The sequence below is a fragment of the Gymnoscopelus braueri genome, assembly GCF_963280865.1.
Source record: "Gymnoscopelus braueri genome assembly, chromosome: 1".
Taxonomy (NCBI): Eukaryota; Metazoa; Chordata; class Actinopteri; order Myctophiformes; family Myctophidae; genus Gymnoscopelus; species Gymnoscopelus braueri.
In genome coordinates, this window is record NC_137603.1 from 48,069,341 (window position 1) to 48,089,634 (window position 20,294).

The 20,294-nt window shown below is 42.6% G+C and overlaps 1 pseudogene across 1 annotated transcript in view; it reads left to right on the top strand.

The window, feature by feature from the left end:
- LOC308088817 (general transcription factor 3C polypeptide 3-like) overlaps positions 1-20,294 on the top strand; it is a 115,202-nt pseudogene that overhangs the window by 84,330 nt on the left and 10,578 nt on the right. The window contains exons 3-13 of the transcript in view: positions 3,208-3,563; positions 3,941-4,064; positions 4,399-4,590; positions 4,958-5,123; positions 5,769-5,916; positions 6,680-6,839; positions 8,222-8,322; positions 9,369-9,542; positions 10,386-10,588; positions 11,870-11,971; positions 15,279-15,341. The product of the transcript in view is annotated as a general transcription factor 3C polypeptide 3-like (transcript). The remainder of the gene's footprint in view (positions 1-3,207; positions 3,564-3,940; positions 4,065-4,398; positions 4,591-4,957; positions 5,124-5,768; positions 5,917-6,679; positions 6,840-8,221; positions 8,323-9,368; positions 9,543-10,385; positions 10,589-11,869; positions 11,972-15,278; positions 15,342-20,294) is intronic.

A 20,294-nucleotide genomic window follows, 5' to 3' on the forward strand; every position in this document is an offset into this window, starting at 1 on the left:
CACCCCTCATCATCATCATCACCTTCTCCTCATCTCTCCTCACTCCAACAAGACATCAGCTCCTCTTCCCCCCCTCTTATCGTCACATCACCTCCTCCTGTAAGTGTGTGTGTGTGTGTGTGTGTGTGTGTGTGTGTGTGTGTGTGTGTGTGTGTGTGTGTGTGTGTGTGTGTGTGTGTGTGTGTGTGTGTGTGTGTGTGTGTGTGTGTGTGTGTGTGTGTGTGTGTGTGTGTGTATTCCCTGTAGTGGAGGTCAAGTCATGCAGGTCTGCTTATGTTCTATAGTTTACGTTTGGCTATTTATTTCTTTGTAGAATATCGTTGCTGTCGGGCAGAAACCTTGTATCTCCTTATTTCAACCTTTTATGTTTTTTCATAAATGTATGCCCTTCGTCGTGATGCAAGTGTTATAGATTAAAATCTATTGATAAAATAGCTGTTCTACAAGCTCACAACGCGTCGCGATGTGACACATTTTAAGCTTAAGCGGCTATTTTGAAAGATTTTCAAGTGGTTAATGCTGTCAGTGGGTTTATACATATTTAACGAATGAAAAGTTCTTGAACTTGTGACTGAACAATAACTACATCGGATCCATTGGAACACAGGTTATAGTCCATCTGGACATACAAGATTTCCACCCGACAGTGACGATATACAGTATAGTGTTCATGTGTGTGCGACGGTGCGTTTATGTATATAGTGTGATTTATTTCTATGTCATACTGTATAGTGGCAGTCAAGCCACGCAGGTCTGCTGACGTCCTGCAGCGTGTCGGCTGATGAGAAGTTAGTAGTGTGTGCTGCGGACACGGAAAATGCCCTCTACATTTCTGATACTAACAAGAAAATACATCATATCACAGGTAACATCATTAAAAAGTATAATGGGTAGTAGTTCTAGTAGTAGCAGTGCTGGTAGAAGCAGTGCAGTAGTAGTAACATTAGAAGTAGTTGTAGTGTTATTATGTTAACTTAACATGCGTTCAACTTCTGTATAAGTCTGTATACATTTATTAAAATGAGTTTGTTTGAGGGTGTCTTATTGTGATGTTACTCTTCTGTACCTTCCGTACTTCCATGCCCTGTATCTGTAACTTTTACTGCTGTGCTGTCTCTGGCGCCTGAATTGCCCCCGCGGGATCAATAAAGGTATCTGTCTGTCTGTCTGTCTGTCTGTCTGTCTGTGCGTATGTATGTTCCTTTTTCTATTCCAGACCATCACAGGTCCACCATAACGCGGTGCAGGTTTGACTCTCAAGGCCAGCATGTAGCCTCAGTGTCTGCAGACAGGACAGTCAGGCTGTGGGACCTGCTGGCTCTGAAAACCACCATCAGCATCAACAGGTGTTTGATTAGCCACTGAGAGCTGCTGGGTTTAACATAGTGGATGTCATTCATGTTTCCGTAATGTAAAATATGGAAATGACATGGAAATTGGCTCTATGCCCCTCTGTCTCACTCTGTCTCTCCCTGCAGTAACCATAGCAACGTTGTGTCCAACTGTTGCTTCACGTCTGACGGTCGCTTCCTGTGCACTGCCTCGTGGGATAAAACTCTGCGTCTGTGGGACATTCAGACGGGGGGGTTTCGCTCCAGCGGGGGGTTGACACTAAGTAAAGGTCATGCTGGTAGTGTCAGCTCCTGTTTCTTCTCATCTGATGGTAAGAACTGGAAACATTTACACTACTGATAGATCTAAAAATATTGTAAGTAAAGATCAACCTTTAAATAATAATAAAAAGGAACGCAGAGCCAAACAGGAACAAAATGCGGACTGAGATACAATCAAATAGTTCATTCCAGAGAACATTTCTGACAGTAAAGGAGAACCCTTTGTTTTCTGTAACTCGGTCATCATCACATTTGGACATTTATGAATACAGGAGTCCAGCCGGCTGTATCAGTTCATCATGTAATGAAGGACGTTTTAGCTGGGTACGGAGATGACAGTACATGAGATAACAGATAACAAGGTGTCGACAAGACAAGAGGAGTTATGTGATGAGTCTTTCACTTCCTGTCATATTACTACTATAAGTTTGTTTAACACATTGGGTGCCAGAGGTTTATTAAAATATTATACGTTGAGTGCCTGCATTTCTTCCATCCATTTGCGTTATACGTTTCGTGCTGTAGAAGCCCCGACGCGGAAGTGCATGTAAACAAAGCGTGCGTGCGAGACGGCGGAGGGTCCCGACTAACGCCTGGAACAATAATATTTCTAACGCGATCCTCCATTGCAGCGTGATCGCCGATCGAAAACGGCTCGTTTTCACCACGTTAAAAAGAAATGGAGATATTAAGCTTTTAGTCAAGGAGATAACATTGAAAACGCCGACCGGAAGGATTTTTGACATGGAGCCAGATCCAGCCTCTTCTTCTCAGAAACTCCTTGGGTGATGTCAAAGTTTCGTTTTAGCGCCCCACGTGGCCCACATGTATAAAAATAGAATTGGGTCAAAAACGGTCCGGACCGTTTTCGGCATTCAATGTGTTAAGTGATCCTGATCTTTTATGCTCTCCTGTCCTGTTGTCTGTCTAGGTAGACTACTGGTGTCTGGATCCTATGACAGGACTGCCATTCTCTGGGATATGGACACGCACTGTCATACACTCACTCTGAAGGTATGTCACTATAATAGTATTTCCAAAACATTGGGTCATGACTGACCCATTTTGTGTCACAGACCCATTTGTATTGGGTCAGGAATAAAATCCTAAACATTGAAATCTTCACAAAATAATTAAAGATTTATTTTTCAAAAACGTATCAAAAAAAGCTTATCAGCTATTTTCACTATCATTGAAATAGGGCATAAGTGATTTATTTGTAATGTATTTTTGGACGTTTGGTCCAGGGCTGATACCACATTTCTCCTTTGGGTCTTTCGGTACCCCTGCTATAACATTCGCTACTGTAGTTATTCATACTAAACACACTCATATCCTAGTATTTAAAATGTAACGCACCATCAATATATGAACACACTCTGTCATATACACACTCGCTTTCATTCCTACTTGCAAATCACAGGTTTTACAGAATAACATTGAATTTCAAGTACCGATTAAAAAAATTCATTTTTATAATTTATTTCCATTTTCTTTAAATTTTGCTTCCTTGAATTTTACCCAGGGCCATGGTGATTGGGTGACAGATGTGTCAATAAGCACTGACAGAAAATGGGTGGCCTCAGCCTCCAAGGTAACGTGGAGGAGGGAGTCAGCCCTGTGGTCCAGCAGGCCTTCGCCTCCATGTTGGAAGACAGAATACAGCAGCCATCTTCTTCGGAAGAGGAAGAGGAGGAGGAGGAGGACGCCAACAACGAGTCAGACTCTATGAGCTACGTTGATGATGAAAAAGATGAGGACTATAAGGAGAAGGAGGTGGTGTGTAGGGCGAAGAGGCCAGGTGGGAGAAGCAGGAGGAAGAAGAAGAAGAAGGACAAAGACGAGGATGAGGAGGTGTCCGAGAAGGAGGAGGGGGCCGAGAAGCAGAGCGTAGGGGATGTGTTCGCCTTGGAGATGGAGCTGAACCGCGAGAACAGGAAGATGATGAAGGTGAGGGGGAGGAGGAGAGTGGATGTTGTTGGGGAGGTTAAGTATGCAGCACGCTCTTGCTTTTCATGATTTGTGTTGTGTCTGTGTACAGTGAGAACAGTTTTCTGAGGGTCATGATTCGATATTAAGTCATAGTAAAGAAACGACATCGAGTGATAGTTCACAGAGACGAGAATCACGCAATTTTTTTGAACTCATGCAATGAGTGTGTGTATGTGTTTTTTTGATTGATTGAATACTTAATTAACAGTTTGCAAAAGGTACAGAGGTAAGGATAACACAAAACGCCCTGAGGGCTTGTTTCCATTGTGGTCCTATGTATTCAAGTCATCAAGTACAATGTGTGTGTGTGTGTGTGTGTGTGCGTGTCCGCCCAGGATCGTCGTCACCGCAGCAAGCTGCCCCGGGCTCTGCGGGGCCTGATGGGTGAAGCCAACATCCGCTATGCCCGAGGAGAGAAGGACGATGCCATCGTGATGTGCATGGAGATTATCAGACAGGGTAAGGAACTGTGTGTGTGAGTGAGATGTGACTCTAAATAGCTAGCATTCCCACATATTCCTTTTCCCTCTCCCTTGTAGGCCTGTCACAATTATTACATAATCGCCTAATCGCAATTCTTTTTGCATAATCCTTGCCAAAAAATCTTTTTATACGTTTTCAAACATATTTCAGAAATAGCAGGAATAGCAGATCTACAAGCTTACAACACGTGTTGTAAGCTTGTAGATCAGCCTTTTCCGCTATTTTGCGCTGTGTTCATTTAAATAGATAAGATAAAAAGCTGCCAAATCAGCTGCCAGATTAATATCTCCCCTAACGCTTCCTCCTTCAGCTCCTCTGGCCTACGAGCCCTTCTCCACCCTGGCCATGATCTATGAAGACAACGAGGACGTGGACAAGGCGCTGCAGTTTGGGCTGATCGCAGCTCACCTCAACCCCTCCGACTGCGAGGAGTGGGTCAAACTGGCGGAGATGTCTCTGGAGCAAGGCAACACGCGGCAGGCTGTGGTTTGCTACGGCAAGGGTAGGTCACAGGCACGTGCACACTGAAAAAGGAGTAGTAGTTCACCCAAAAAAATTACTTATTTTCTATTTTTTGTTTTTGTTGCATTCCTGGGCCAATAATTTGATGACCGGGTCATCGGCAGTAGGAGACTCCACCGGACATCAAATTATTGGCTCAGAAAAAAATCCCCTTGAATTTAATTGATAGAAAATAAGTCACTTTTTGGGGGGAACTACTCCTTTATGCCTGAAAATAGCAGCTCTACAAGCTTACAACTGCAACACGTTGTGAGCAAGTAGATTGGCTAATTTTGGCATGGGACACCATCTTACGACTAAATGTTAGTTGCTCATATCGTCATTTCAATCTCTCTACCCCCCGACAGCCATCAAGTACGACCCCACCAACGTGCGCTTCCTGTGGGAGCGCTCCAACCTCTACATGCAGCTAGGAGAGCACAAGCAGTGCATGGACGGCTACCGCCGCATCCTGTCGCTGTTGCCGATGGAGAGCGGACAAGACTTCATCCAGCTGTCCAAAGACATGGCCAGGTGAGGAGCGACACGTACACATGTTTTAGAACACTGTCTCCCCAAACAGTGGGCCGGGAAGGAGACCCATGTTTTGCTCGCGGACCAAATTTTATGGGTTGCGAGTAAATATCCCCTTTCTTCTCGTTTCCTACATAAAAAATATATATTCATATATTATTTCAAAAGATTTCAAAAAGTTTAAACAAAAAACGTCACAACTTTTCATCAATTAAAAACAATTCCAAAATGTTTCCAAAAAGTATTTCATAAATAAAATTAAAAAAATGGAATTTCCGTAAATAAATGTAAAAAAAATGTTTAAGAAGTAGTGAAAATAGCAGATCCACAAGCTCGCAACACGGCACGAAGCGACGCGTTGTGAGCTTGTAGATCTGCTATTTTCTCTAGTTTGGGTCCCGGGCAAACGTCTAATTTCTCTTTTGGGTCTTGAGCTAAAAAGTTTGGGAACCACTGTTTTAGAATACCCAGAAGTGCCGTATTGGTGTCATTTTGAAGACATCAAAAGGTATCACTTGTTCAGCTGTCATTATTTAACTTCAGCTTCAGGGATTCCCTGGTGTATCAAGCATTTAGTTGCACGTGACACATTTTCAAGATGTTCTGGGAGTTGAATCCTGTGTGTCTGTCTGCACACATGCACAGGAGTTACTATGAGAGTAATGATCTGCCGTCGGCACTGGGCGTGATGGACGAGGCCCTGGGCAGACACCCTGACCTCATCACCGATGAGCTCACCAACATGGCCGCCGAGCTGTTCATTGCCAACCACCAACACAGCAAGGCCATGCAGGTAACACCTTATGTGTGTGTGTGTGTGTGTGTGTGTGTGTGTGTGTGTGTATGTATGTATGTGGGTGACAGAGAAGCAAACTGGAATGTTCATCCGAATATTCAAATATTTAGCTTCTGCATGCAAATATAATAAAACATATAAAACAACTAAATAATACAAAAAGTAACCTTCAAAAGAAGGGACCGCACCCTCCTCAAATGCAGGCTGACTTGCATTTTTGATGCAGTGATGCACAATGTGTTTCGCTTGATGCTTCCTCAGGTGATAGCAAAACGTGTTGTGCATCACTGCATCAATAAAGCAAGTCATCCATTTGAGGAGTGTGCGGTCCCTTCTTTTTTTTTTTTTTTGTTCAAGGTTTTTTTATTTTATATTTTCACATACAGGTCTATAATAATGAGTATACAAAAAACAGTGAATGTATGTTAACCCTCCCACCCCCCCAAAGTTCCCGCTCCGAAAGAGCCACAACCCTGGTTTCTCCTTGTACCATTAAAACAAAAGACAATACAGAAAAATAAGACACAATTGCAATGAAAAATGAAAACAAGTCAGAAAATAAATAAAATAAAAATAGTGTGTGCGGTCCCTTCTTTTGAAGGTTACTTTTTGTAAATTGTTCTTGCATTGAACCGCACGTCCTGTTGGGAGATGTCTAGAGACGTGCGCGAGTGTTCTATTGTATATAAAAAACTACTACTTGGAAAATTGCTTGAGCATGTATACTTGAAGTGTCTGAAATTATGTGTGTTTTCCCTAGATCCTGGTCCAGTTCTGTGGTATAGTCTTGGTGAGGGATGAAAGTACAGCAGACACATCAGTGCAGATGGAGCAGATGAGTATGAAGGAGGAGAAGGACAAGGAGAAGGAGGCCACGGAGCCAACGACAGAAGAAGAAGTGGTAAAAGAAGAGTTTCTTGGTGAGTGGCCCTCAGTGTATATGTTACAGGGTGAATGGAGAACCAGGGTGATTGAAGAAGGCTCGCTCGTTTTTACCCACCCAGCAATTCTGTAGAAGAAACACTAGAGGGAGCCACAAGCCAGGCTTGTGCACAAGCACATATGGCCGCGACCACCCACACACACACAGTCACACACACACACACACACACACACATGCGCGCGCACGCACACGCGCTCATGCTTTCAATGGACTGTTAAGATACTTTTATTGTGTTCTGCTGGCTTTTGTTTTAGTTTCTCCCTGACACACACACACACACACACACACACACACACACACACACACACACACACACACACACACACACACACACACACACACACACACACACACACACTCACACACACACACACACACACGCACACAGTGATCCATGAAAAGAACTATTCTGTCCCTATCGGTTTACAACTCAAACGGCGCTGAGTCGACAAGTGGAGCATCGGCCGGTCAGCGCGGGCACTCGCGCCGTGAGGCGCGAGGGCGCGCTTCCTCGGCCTCAAGCTCCACTTGTCGGCGCGCCTCCGTCGTGGACAAGCGTGTGCGTGTGCGTGTGTCTTTTCTCTCTCCTCCCGTGCTCTCCTCCCCTTCCTCGTCTTTTCTCTCTCCTCCCGTGCTCTCCTCCCCTTCCTCGTCTTTTCTCTCTCCTCCCGTGCTCTCCTCCCCTTCCTCGTCCGTGTCTCTCTCTCTCTCTCTCTCTCTCTCTCTCCTCCCGTGCTCTCCTCCCCTTCCTCGTCGGTGTCTCTCTCTCTCTCTCTCTCTCTCTCTCTCTCTCCTCCCGTGCTCTCCTCCCCTTCCTCGTCCGTGTCTCTCTCTCTCTCTCTCTCCTCCCGTGCTCTCCTCCCCTTCCTCGTCCGTGTCTCTCTCTCTCTCTCTCTCCTCCCGTGCTCTCCTCCCCTTCCTCGTCCCTCCCAAGGAGGACGGTTTATTTCGCGAGGAGGAGCTCCTCCTCGCGAAATAAACCGTCCCCCTTCTCAGAAGGAGGACGGTTTATTTCGCGAGGAGGAGCTCCTCCTCGCCTCACGTAATAAACCCCCGCCTCGCAGTGCCGCGTCCTCCTTCTCCTCCTCCTCCTCGCGAGCCTCGCTAATAAACCCTATCTCGAAAAGCCCCGCCTCGCCCCGAAGCCCCGTGCCTAAAAACGAGCGCTCTGTCTTCAATCACCCTGGATCTCCATTCACCCTGTGACATATATACAGTTCAAGTTATCTGTGCTATAACTCCAGCAACGTGCGAAGCAACCGCCTTGGGGTTGGGATTGCATTTGTAGTTTTCTTTCATTTCAAAATAAACATTAACTGGACACACTGTTGGTATGAAAATATATATACCGATCTCCAGGTGAAATAATGGAGGTGGAGATACCAGACACTGTGCCGGTGGACATCAGGGCCAAACTAATGGTCTGTCTAATACACAAGCAGATCTTCAAACCCCTGGAAGTAAGTCTGTGAATGAATGAATGAATGAATGAATGAATGAATGAATGAATGAATGAATGAATGAATGAATGAAAGAATTAATTAATTCTTATTTTCATGGATTGTCCCAAGACTCATTCCTAATGGTATTATAAGACACCAAAAACATAATTTAACAAATTTGACAAAACTCTCAATAATTGAAAGCTGCACGATAAGCACAATTTAGACAAAGAAAATTACACAAGAGCCAGTATAATATCATATCGAATTATGTTCTCTTTGTTCGCTTATCCCAAATGCAAATGCAAATACCTTTTGTTTAAAAAGCCATTGAAGTCTCTCTGCATCACTGACTATCAAATCTGAGGTTTGACACTTTAAAAATAATTTCTGATGCAACTCATGGTATGACGGACTGAATACAAAGTGAAACTTCTTCTCAATTTGAGTGATATCACAATAGTTAAATACAAAATAGTCCGGCTTTTCACCTGACAAAATGTTCATTCTTAACCAGTAACCACTACATAACATGTATTGAAGTGTTCGTGGTTAGCACCACACTCTTCCCTACTCACCCTATTAATTCACACCGTTGCACACACACACACACACACACACACAATATATTGAAAGTTCAGTTCAGGTTATTTCACAACAGTTCAGTACAAGCACAACGCATTAAACACAGTTCCCAGGTAATCCAAGGCCACAACACTGTTTCCTGATTAATGTGCAAGGTACCATTTGTGTAAAACCCCTCTGCTCTATTTTTATTGTACAGTTTTTAGTTTGGTTAATTTATTTGACTACATGACATGTCATTGTTTGCCCTTGTCTAAGCATGTAACATTGATAAGAAACATGTTATATAAATAAAGTTATTATTTGTATTCTTATTAGTTAGCTTGAAATCTACCAGTACATAACAAGACTAGTAGTAACTGCATCCCCAGCTAGTAGACATTCTAAGTGACTAGCCTGGCTGGCTACTGGCAAAAAGTAAAATCTAAGCATAGTGTGCCTGTATCTGTATTTATACTTGTGTCTATTCCTCCTCATAGGCACTGCTGACAGAGTTAATGGAGCAGAGTCCAGAGGAGGTAGGAGGCCCCTGTATCTGGACGTAGCTGAAGCTTATCTGGAGGAGGGCCAGTATACCTCAGCCCTGCCACTCCTCTCTGCCCTGGTCACATCTGTCAAATACAACCTGGCTGTGGTCTGGCTTAGACACGCTGGTAGGACACACACGAGGACACACACACACACACACACACACAATCACATCATTGCTGTCGGGCAGAAACCTCCTATGTGTTTTTCCGTAAATTAACGCCCTACTTGATTATACTGTACTACAGCGTCACTCAAAAGTAGCAGATCCAAACGTGGCTCGAAGCGATGCATTTTGAGCTTGTCGATCTACTATTTTCAAATTTGAATCCTAAAAAGTAAAGTTTTGGACATATGAGATTCCCACCCGACAGATGATATAGCGGTACAACATGATATGAATTTGTTAATTCGTAGTTAATTCTACTACATGAGTTAAGTACTGTATGTGGAGCTTGAAAATGCCTTGACAACCACACAGCGCTGTGTCAGTCAGTAGAAATCATCAGAAACACGAAATCAACAGATATGAAACTGAAACATCTCTCCCTCTTTCCCACAGTGTTCAAACAATATTACACAGCTGAACACAGGCAGGGCAACGGAGATCACTGCAGGCAGTAATGGACCTGTTTATTGCTGGAGATTTTGAGCCTGTTGAGTCTACTTTCTAATGATTATGAGGAAATATAAATAGGGAGGTAAAAATGCATTCTTGGATATAAATGTGAGGGGGTCTATTTAATAATTGGAAAGTGAAATATATGTAGTAAACTTCTGGTTGCATCAAGGGATTGTCACCATGCAAGACAGAGCTCTGCAGTACATGCATTGACTCCGCACAGCATGGTGTGCAGAAAACGTAGAACTGTGGCTATGATGCACGTCTAGATGGATTGATAGACCCATGTAAGGACGAAAAGACAAAAAGAAAAACAAAACTGATCTCCCTCTCTCTCTCTTCCCAGAGTGTTTGAAGGCGTTAGGTCATATTGAGAACGCAGCAGAGAGCTACAACAAGGTCGTGCAGATGGCCCCCTAGCACCTTGAAGCCCGTCTCTGCCTGTCTACGCTGCAGCAGCAGCTGGGGCGTCCAGAAATGGCTCTGAAGGCTCTGGAACCCATGTATGACCCTGACACACTGGCCCAGGACTCCTCCGCCACTCAGCAGGTAACTTTCCTGCAATCACAAAAAATCCCTTTAAACATTTAATCCTCCATCACACATGCACACTCCCTTGTCACATGACCCCAAGCACACTCTCTGCCTTGTATATAATAACATAATATCCATTTGTAACCATGTAAACAAATCAATCAGTAAATCAAGATCAGTCAATCTAAATCTTTTTTGTAGAGCTTTTCAAACTCGGGTAATGCAGCAAGGCAATTTTATTTGTATTTATTGCACATTTCAACAACAAGGCAATTCAATGTGCTTTACACATCAAGCAAAGGAAACACAATAATAACACTATAAAATGACATTAGGATGCATAAAACAAAAGTAGAAATGAATAGATACCGTTATAGTGCAGAGTAGAAAAGAAAAGAGAAAAAATAAATAATAACTCAATCAAAGGCAGCAGCAAACAGAAAGTTGTCTTTAGTTGTTTTTTAAAAGAAATAAGAGGGGCAGCAGACCTGCAGTTTTCTGCCTCATTTGACTGCACTACACCCATTTCACCAGTAGATGACAATCATGTTTACAGCTTGTTTTAATTCAAGCTTTGAGTAATGAACCCATTCTCAATACAATTGGCTGAAAAGGTTCAGAGGTTCAGAAAACCTCAGTTTGCCCATCACTGACACTACATCAGTGCATTAGAAGTTCTGTAAATGTGTTCGTTATGTGAAATAACACAGCAATGTGCTGACTTCTAAAGAAAATCAGAAAATCATCATCTACTTGTAGAAACTTGAATCCTGCTGGATTACCTATCCAGCAGGATAAATTCTCTCTGCATTCATTTTTGTAAAGGTTGCGTGATTGTAATTCAAAGCAGGAATTGGTTTGACAAGTCTAGATGAAAATATACCGTGGGAAAAAATATCTCAAACGCTGACAGAAATATCAGCCGGAGATGCAGAGAATTCTGAGGTGCTTATCACCTGAAAGTCTGAATATTTTCAAAATAATTTGAAATCTGGTAATTAGACCAAAATGTAAAATACTAATTATACTAATAGTAATAAACTGAATGAAAACAAATATGATAAAAACTACAAAATCTAACTATATATTTTACTTCCTGATACCTGCAGGCACCCTTGATTTGTGGTACTATGTATACATTGACTCGAGTAGGAATGAACTGAGTATTATTTGACATGGGCTATCTGTACTGTAGGCCTACTTTGACTTTAGAAAATGGAATGAGTTTTATTCGTCATGGAGTATCCATACTTTGACTGAGGTGATGTGGTTGTGTTACTCTTTCCACCACTGCAGGAGTTGAAGCTGCTACTTCAACGCTCCACTCTGCTGCAGACTCAGGGCAAAATACAGGAGAACATAGACACCATGCTCACCATGCTGGCCATGCTGCTGAAGGTAACGCACAAGCACAGCATCTCAACCACACTAGTATCTCTAAAACTCTTGGGTACATGTAGTGCACATTATTGTTGGAAGTCCTTAATATGAACATTTTAATATATATTTTGGTGGTGAACACTTTCTCTCTATAGCTATTAAAAGTAGCCATTTTCTTGTCTGTTTCCTCTTATGCTCGCTCTCCTTGTCTAACATCTATACTGCCATATTATGCAACATATCGTCATTCCTCTATTAATGCTTTAATGAAATAGACCCCTAAGGATTATTGCGAACGCGGAAGGAGGCGTGGCGAAGCCACACACACACACACATAATGTCAATGGGGTTTCCCAAACGAATTTGAGCTCGTGCGCAGCCTAGAAGCTGCGTAAGAGCCTCCACGCACCTGCGCAGTAGAAACCCCGCCACGCACTATCTTCGTTAGTAGCAGCTGTGTGTGCCCAACGTGCCATCTAAACTGGCTTCAGGAGATACCATCGTCGTAGGTTCTCAATCGCACGGCGTTACGTGTGTGCTAAAACTACATTCGCGAGACAGCATGGACGTGAAGACCTCCTGGACGACGCCTACGTAAAGCCTACGTAAACTACGTAGTGCTGTCCTACGCTACACAGCAGTTTAAACACCCTTTGGAAAGTGAAATGGATCATAAAAATACCAGAGCCAACTGTCAGATGTCCTGAAGCAGTCCACTCCAAATACAACTTTTGAATAATATATTTATGAATTAAATTACAGCGGTGAGGTGATATCTGCAAGGTAAATAAAACACTAAAGTGTCCCCATTATGCAAGTAAATTAAATATACTTAAAATACCAAAAGTAAAGGAATGCAGAATGTCCCATTTCCCAAATTTAATATGTATTAAAATCTTTTGAAAATAGCAGATCTACAAGCTTGTGAAGCGTTGTGAGCTTGTAGATCTGCTAGTTTCAAAGGATTTTTTAACCATTCATAAACATGGCGAGCACAACAGCTGTCACTTTGTGAGAGGAACTGGGGACTTTCATCATAACGTTTAACTATAAAACTTCAAAATTAAGGAAACATGTTTAGCTCAGCATCATTTATACCTTTAGTTAACTTGGCATATGCTTAATATTTTTATCAGACGATCGGATCATCCGTGAGAGTACAATTTGTAAACTTCGGGTTCATGCATAGAGGACGAAGCAGTGTAGCCCTGGTTCAGAGCGTTAGTGAGTTCCCTCTAACGCCCTGGAAGACCCCTCGCTCTGCGCTTGTACAAGGAATTCCGCTGCCATGCGAGTGCTCAAGAGTAGTGAAAATAAACAAAACCATTTCGCTACTCACCAAAGCAAAGGCTGTTTTGTGTTCTATTCTTGGAGGTGGGAAGCCTCTCAGCACCCCAACTACTCTGTAAAATAAACTTTTTGGGCAGCAAATAAAATATGTCAGCGAGACGGAAATTATTTGTATTTACTCCACAGTGCCCTCTACAGATCTGGAGGATTGAACTTACCATTAACCAAAATCTGTAGAGTAAATAAAAATAATTTCCGTCTCGCTGACATATTTTATTTTCTGCCCAAAAAGTGTATTTTACAGAGTAGGTGGGGTGCTGAGAGGCTTCCCACCTCCGAGAATAGACTTTCAACAACACAAAACAGCCTTTGCTTCTGTGAGTAGCAAAATGGTTTTGTTTATTTTCACTACTCTTGAGCACTCACTAACGCTCTGAACCAGGGCTAGAAGCCGCGCAGCCGCCCGCCCTACCCAAAAGAACAGATATGCAAGCTATAGACACGGCATGTCGCAGTGCGTTGACTGTGTGTGTGTGTGTGTGTGTGTGTGTGTGTGTGTGTGTGTGTGTATATATATATATATATATATATATATATATATATATATATATAAATTATATGTGTGTTGTGTGTTGTGTGTGTTGTGTGTGTCACGTAACGCCGTGGACGTGGGAACCGATAGCACGTTGGGCACAACCAGCTGCTACTAATGAGGGTAGAGCGGAGGTTTCGCCGGGTCCCAGGCTCTTACGCAAGCTGCGTAGGCTACGCATGACCTGAAATCTACGTGCCTGCTATGATACTGCGCAGCCTGTGTGGACGCACGTAAGACCCGTCGTACAACCTGCGCAGGATCTCAACGCAGCATCTCTGCGAATCTCTTTGGGAAACGCGGCCAAGGTTCTCTCCCCATCACGGTGAAATAACACGGATTACAAGTCCGTAAATACACCACACACACACACACACACACACACACACACACACACACACACACACACACACACACACACACACACACACACACACACACACACACACACACACACACACACACACACACAATGTCAATGTTCTCTCCCCATCACTGTGAAATAACACGGATTACAAGTCCGTAAATACACAATATTTTCGAGCTGCGTTCGCTTCCAGCGTTCGCGTGTCTTACTTATAAATTGTTATGTTTACTGCTATGGTAAACCAAGCCAATTTAATCCAACAAAAGCAGACGCCTGAGGTGTTTATTGTTGTCCATTTCAGCACTTTGGCGGACAATATTTTAAGTCATTTAAATGTTAAATCTCAATGTAGCCTACATTTAGGTGGGCCTCCGGTCTTTCTAGGACAAAATGATTGTCAAACGTGATGCAGAAACATGAGAAAAAACATGTCTCACTTGCCTGTGAGCCACCAATTAATCACTAGAGGGGTCTATTTGACATTTAGCAAGTATATTGTGTGTGTGTGTGTGTGTGTGTGTGTGTGTGTGTGTGTGTGTGTGTGTGTGTGTGTGTGTGTGTGTGTGTGTGTGTGTGTGTGTGTGTGTGTGTGTGTGTGTGTGTGTGTGTGTGTGTGTGTGTGTGTGTGTATTGCTGTTGTTTGGACTCTCCTGTGACATTACCTATCCATGACGTCATTCGACCCCATGTCACATGCTGTATGAATATACTTAGAAGGACGCAGGTCAACCAGAGTCCAGAGATGAAATAAGCTCTACAGTATGTTATATTTCCACCAGGGAGACAATTGGTTACAGTGATGGTCCCGGGGTGAATTTAAGGAATAACCTAGTATTGGAATTACAGGCTTGCTGTTTTCGTTGCTGTTAAAGCAGGACAACTTTGAAGGAAACTTGGCTAACACACTGGATGTGCTCAGACCATAGGGCTCAGACTCGGAGAGCTAGCATTAGCATTAGGATTGGTGATTGAGAAGCTCTGGGCCTGGGGTCTAGATCTAGCGGATTAACAGCAGCTGAAGTTGTTGTGATAATATCAGCAGTAGATGGAAATGCTCTGTAAGGTCTGAGGCTCAGGGTGCAGGACTAGACACAAAGGAGGACGCTTGTCTCCGGGTGGAGCTGAACCACGACGACGCGGTGAGACCTTTGGCGGATTGGAGCTAGACTGGCGGGACGCTTTCTACCGACTGACCCCTGGAACCTTTTCTGTTATCCGACCGTTCCCCCAATGAAATCCATCCGAATGAGCCTGGGATGGAACCGGTGAGAGGACATCGGTCTCTCCGGGGGAAACTTAAAACGTTGTAGGTGGAAAAGTTACGTCCATGCCTGGATCAAACAGGAATAGCGAGGCGCTTTTTTTTCCTACAGGATGTAGCCCTGAAGGATGAGCCGCTCGATGGAGACCTCCAGCTCAGAGACCTTGTGGTTCCATTGGTTTCCTTTCTGAGCCCGTAGCGGTGGTTTGCACGGATTTCCAAACCGGATAAGATCAGTAGGATTGGATCTTATGAGCCTAGGAAGAACCCGATGCAGTCTCTGATAAGTCTAATCTTTCTAGTAGAAACGTAGTGTCCAGGTTGTATCCAGTATAGATATCTATAGGTATATATGTAGATATATTATAACTATGGTTGTAGCCTAGCAGCTAAAGTATGTCGAGTCCACTCCACACGGTCCTAATCTAATCTGATTTCGGTCGCTCAGGTCAACTTTGAGTAACAGTTTGAGATGTGGGTCAAGATCAACAACCATGTAAGGAATGTAGTTAAACAAAACAATAAAAGCTTCAAAAGAGGGTTCAGCAGTTTTAAACAGAACCTTTCTATGATATAGAAAGGTTTCTTGTTTGTAATCATTAGTGGACGTGCCTGCATGATCCCTGGGGTAAAAGTTCATATTCACACAGTTATTATAATGTTATTATGTTATTTAATAACCCGCGCCACCAACGCAATGCAAGCATCTGTCCATTAAATATCAGTTCTGCTAGCTCTGCAGTGAATCGGTGATACAGTGAACTTTTGTGACAAAATATGTGACCATATTGTGGACTTGCATACCCACTAGCCCACTGCACTAGCCCACTGCTCACAAAATTTTGGCAGGTTATTTAAGTAAAAGTATCAGTACTGGAATGTAGAAAAAATACTCTGTTAAGTAAAAGTCTGGAATTCAAAGTTTACTTGAGCATAAGTGTAAAGGTATTGGTACCAAAATGTACTTAAAGTACCAAAAGTAAAAAGTACACATTATGCAGAAAAAGTACACATTATCCCATTTCACAAGTTTTAAAATGTATTAAAAAATCTTTGAAAATAGCAGATCTACAAGCTCACAATGCATCGCGATGCATTGAAGTGGTCTGAAGTAGTCAATGTATGTTTTGTAATAATAATCAAGATATACAAAGTAACTGAAGTTTTTAAATTATTCATAGTGGAGTAAATAGTACAATATTTTGTCTGCAGATCCTTAGTTAGGTTATTTGAAGAACAAAACACCCTTCAAAAATAAAGATGTATGTAAGCAGTATCATGATTCATGATGCAGACTTTATTGCTGATGAGTTACTTTTTAAAGTTTGATTATAAAAGTTGAATTACATTCTACAGAGAGGGATGTTGTAAAGCACATTATAATCATCACATTTTGAATGACAGTCTACTTTGTACTTTGTTAATGTGGTAGCTACGTTTGCACTTGTTGGTGGGGCAATTAGAGACAAGTGCATGATGTTGAAATGTGAACCTTCTAATAGCAGATCTGGTGTCTGACTTATTTGAACCAAATAACTGATCTGGTTTCATGTTTAAATTTTAGTGGAATTTCTGAATGGAAGGAAACACCTTTTGGATGAACTTCTTTTTGTTTTATCATTAAAATAATATATATATATACACACACATACCCACAGATATCAAGTGTCCATGCCCCATACAAAATACCTGTCCACTATGTATAAAAGCAAAGCTCCCTGAACTATACAGAGAGTCATACACAGTCAGCTATACATAATAAAGACAAAGCGCAATATTAAAAAGACAAGACAAGTTACAAGAATGGTTTGATGTCAAACTCTTCGTTTAGACCATGAGGAGCCATTGAGCAAGGGATAATGTATGGGCCCGACAGGGTGATAATGCACCGAGGCGGAGCCGAGGTGCATTATCATGAAAGTATTCCATAAGTATTGGGCTGGGCGGACAAGTTCGCCTCGGAAAACAAATGACAGTATTCCATAAGGTAATGGGAAGACACACTCACCCCCATTCTATATACCGCTGGATTTGCCTGTAATACCGCTGTATTTGCCCCGGGGCGACTGTGTTTTGGGGCGAGTGTTTTGGTATTCCCCCGTTGTTGCGCCACGATAAACAAGGAAGTGTAGAGGATCAAATAGAATGACTTTTCGGTCATTGCATCGTCTATTTCTCACTTCAAATGTTTTCAAAAACATTCTTGAGAGCAACGTTTAGTTGTAAATTACATTGTTTGTTTGTTTACATGGCTGTCATGTTGGATAAAGCATAAAACCAAGCAGCGCAGGTTGATATGAGTCTCTGATTACACAGCAGTCCGTTATTGAGCTCATCGGTCATTATCCAGAAATATTGACCGATGATTGACCAATCAGAATCGAGCATTCAACCAAGCCGTGTAATAAACTGAGATAATGAATGTAAAACATTTCTCTTTGTAAAAGGCGACGCCTCGGACCCCTATTAGAAAATGTGTTGTGCCTGGGACGCGAGCGGCCTTTTTGCATGTAGTTGAAGCGCAAGGGGGTGGGTGGGGACAGAGTCAGCGCACTGAAGTCAAGGCACAGACTACTGTGTTGTTGACAGACAACGGATGCACGCTTATGAGAAACAACAAAAATAAAACCTGGCAAAACAGTTGCGTGCATTAGCGCAAGATGAGGATAAAGGAAACATTCAGTCTAATGTCCTGTTTGCTAATTCACAACTACTGTGCCAGATAATCACCAAGAGAGTTAAAAAAGAAAAAACGTTTCAGTCATTCAGTCCGACTTCACTGTAGCCTATAGTAGCCTTTTCAAAAATTATATTTGTATTACGCTGTCCTGAAAGTTTGTAATATTTAGAGAAATGTAAAGTTTCAAATACAAAAGTAGTAGTAGTAGTTGCGAATTACTGGACATTTAGACTGAATGTTTCCTTTATCCTCATCTTGCGCTAATGCACGCAACTGTTTTGCCAGGTTTTATTTGTGTTGTTTCTCATAAGCGTGCATCCGTTGTCCGTCAACAACACAGTAGTCTGTGCCTTGACTTCAGTGCGCTGACTGTCTCCCCACCCGCCCCCCGCCCCCTTGCGCTTCAACTACATGCAAAAAGGCCGCTCGCGCCTGGGACCCCCAAAAGCAAAGATTTGTGTTTAAAATGTCCAAGATTTTTGAAAAATAGCATATCTAGAAGCTCATAGCAGCACTTGGTGCCTCGCTTAAATGAGCTTGTATATCTGTTATCTTTGAATAGCTAACGTATAAAAGGTTAAAATGATTGTGATGCTATGTTAGCTACTTTTACTGGGGACCCCCCTAGCTGGAACCCCCCCCCCCCCATACCCCTCTTTGAGAACCAATGCTTTTACTGTTGTCGTCATAGCTTGTCAAAAGAAGCTTTGTAGAAGTTGTGACGAGGGAATGTGACGGAAGGCCGGTTGTCATTGTAAATCGCTCACATTAATCACAGCTCCTGCAGGAACTTCAGAAGGCTCTGCTATCCGTCATTGTGTCCAGGGTTGTTTTTTGGGGGATTGTGTGTGTGTGTCAAGAGTCTCAGTCTTTTGTGTCTTTTGTGTCTTCTCTGCGGACTGCTCTGTGTCCTGCCTCTTCTATACGTCCCACATTTCAAATCTCTTGATTTGTTCCTTAATCCCTCCTCTTAACCACCTCTCTCCTCCTCCTCCATCAGCTCTCTATCTATCTCTCTATCGACCAGTTAACTGACTGGTTTACTTATACTATAAAATATGTTCTCCTTGTATCTCTTCCTCCTACGCCCTCGTCCCTCTCACCTTGCTTGGCTCTGTGTTCAGACCACATCACTGAATGTTGATCGACAGCTCATTATCTGTCTGCTTATTGCCCCCGTTCATAGACTGACAGACAGACTGACAGACAGACAGTCACACAGACAGACAGAGGTAACACTTTGACCCAAACCCATGTCTCTTAATTGTATCCTCCTTTCCTTCACTTGCATCTTTTCCTTGCATCTCAGTTCCTCTCACTGAGGATGCATAGACCAACACGGGAACTGCAAATTTCACGCCCACTTTTGATACAGCGCCTCCAGTCGAGGTCCGTTAGAACGATGTACTGCAGCTGCCAATACATTCCCTATGAGAGGATATGAGAGTTAGCCTACTTTTAAAATTATCCTACATTAACTGGAGACGATATTGATTTAAATAAAAATATGTTTCCAAATGTATGCAGTGTCTTTGTCAACATATCTTCTTGTTTTCTTAATAGTTGATGTGTTTCACATTTAATTTGCCACTTTTATGTGTTACCCATAATGTTAACACAGCAGAGGGTAGACGGCAGACAGACACAGTAGTCGCATTTCAGTGACATCACTGTCTTTACGAGTGCCGAGCGTCCACTCTGAAGTGGGGAATTCTCATCCCAATCCCGACTGACTTTGTTCATATTTCTATATTTTGAACATCTCATGGGCTTATATTAATTTTCTACCCACCACGGAGCTCCGACGGTACATGACAAATTAAAACGTGTGGGTTTACCGTTGTTGTATTAACTTGCCTGAATCGAACTGAAATGAAAGTTGGGGAAATAACCCAACTAAATGGAGGAGTGACATATCCCGACATTTTCAACTACTTAGTGAATACTCCAGGTTAGTATTAATATACAAATAGTCTTGTGAGATGCTGTTCGGATAATTGTCCAAAATAAATAGCCTATAAAAATGATACATGAGAGACACAAACGTATCTGGGTATTGAAAACCTCATGGGATGCGTCCGTGACGTATATACCATGCGACCACTTAAACCTTAGATTTCAGATGCTAGAACTTTGAGACACTGATGGAGA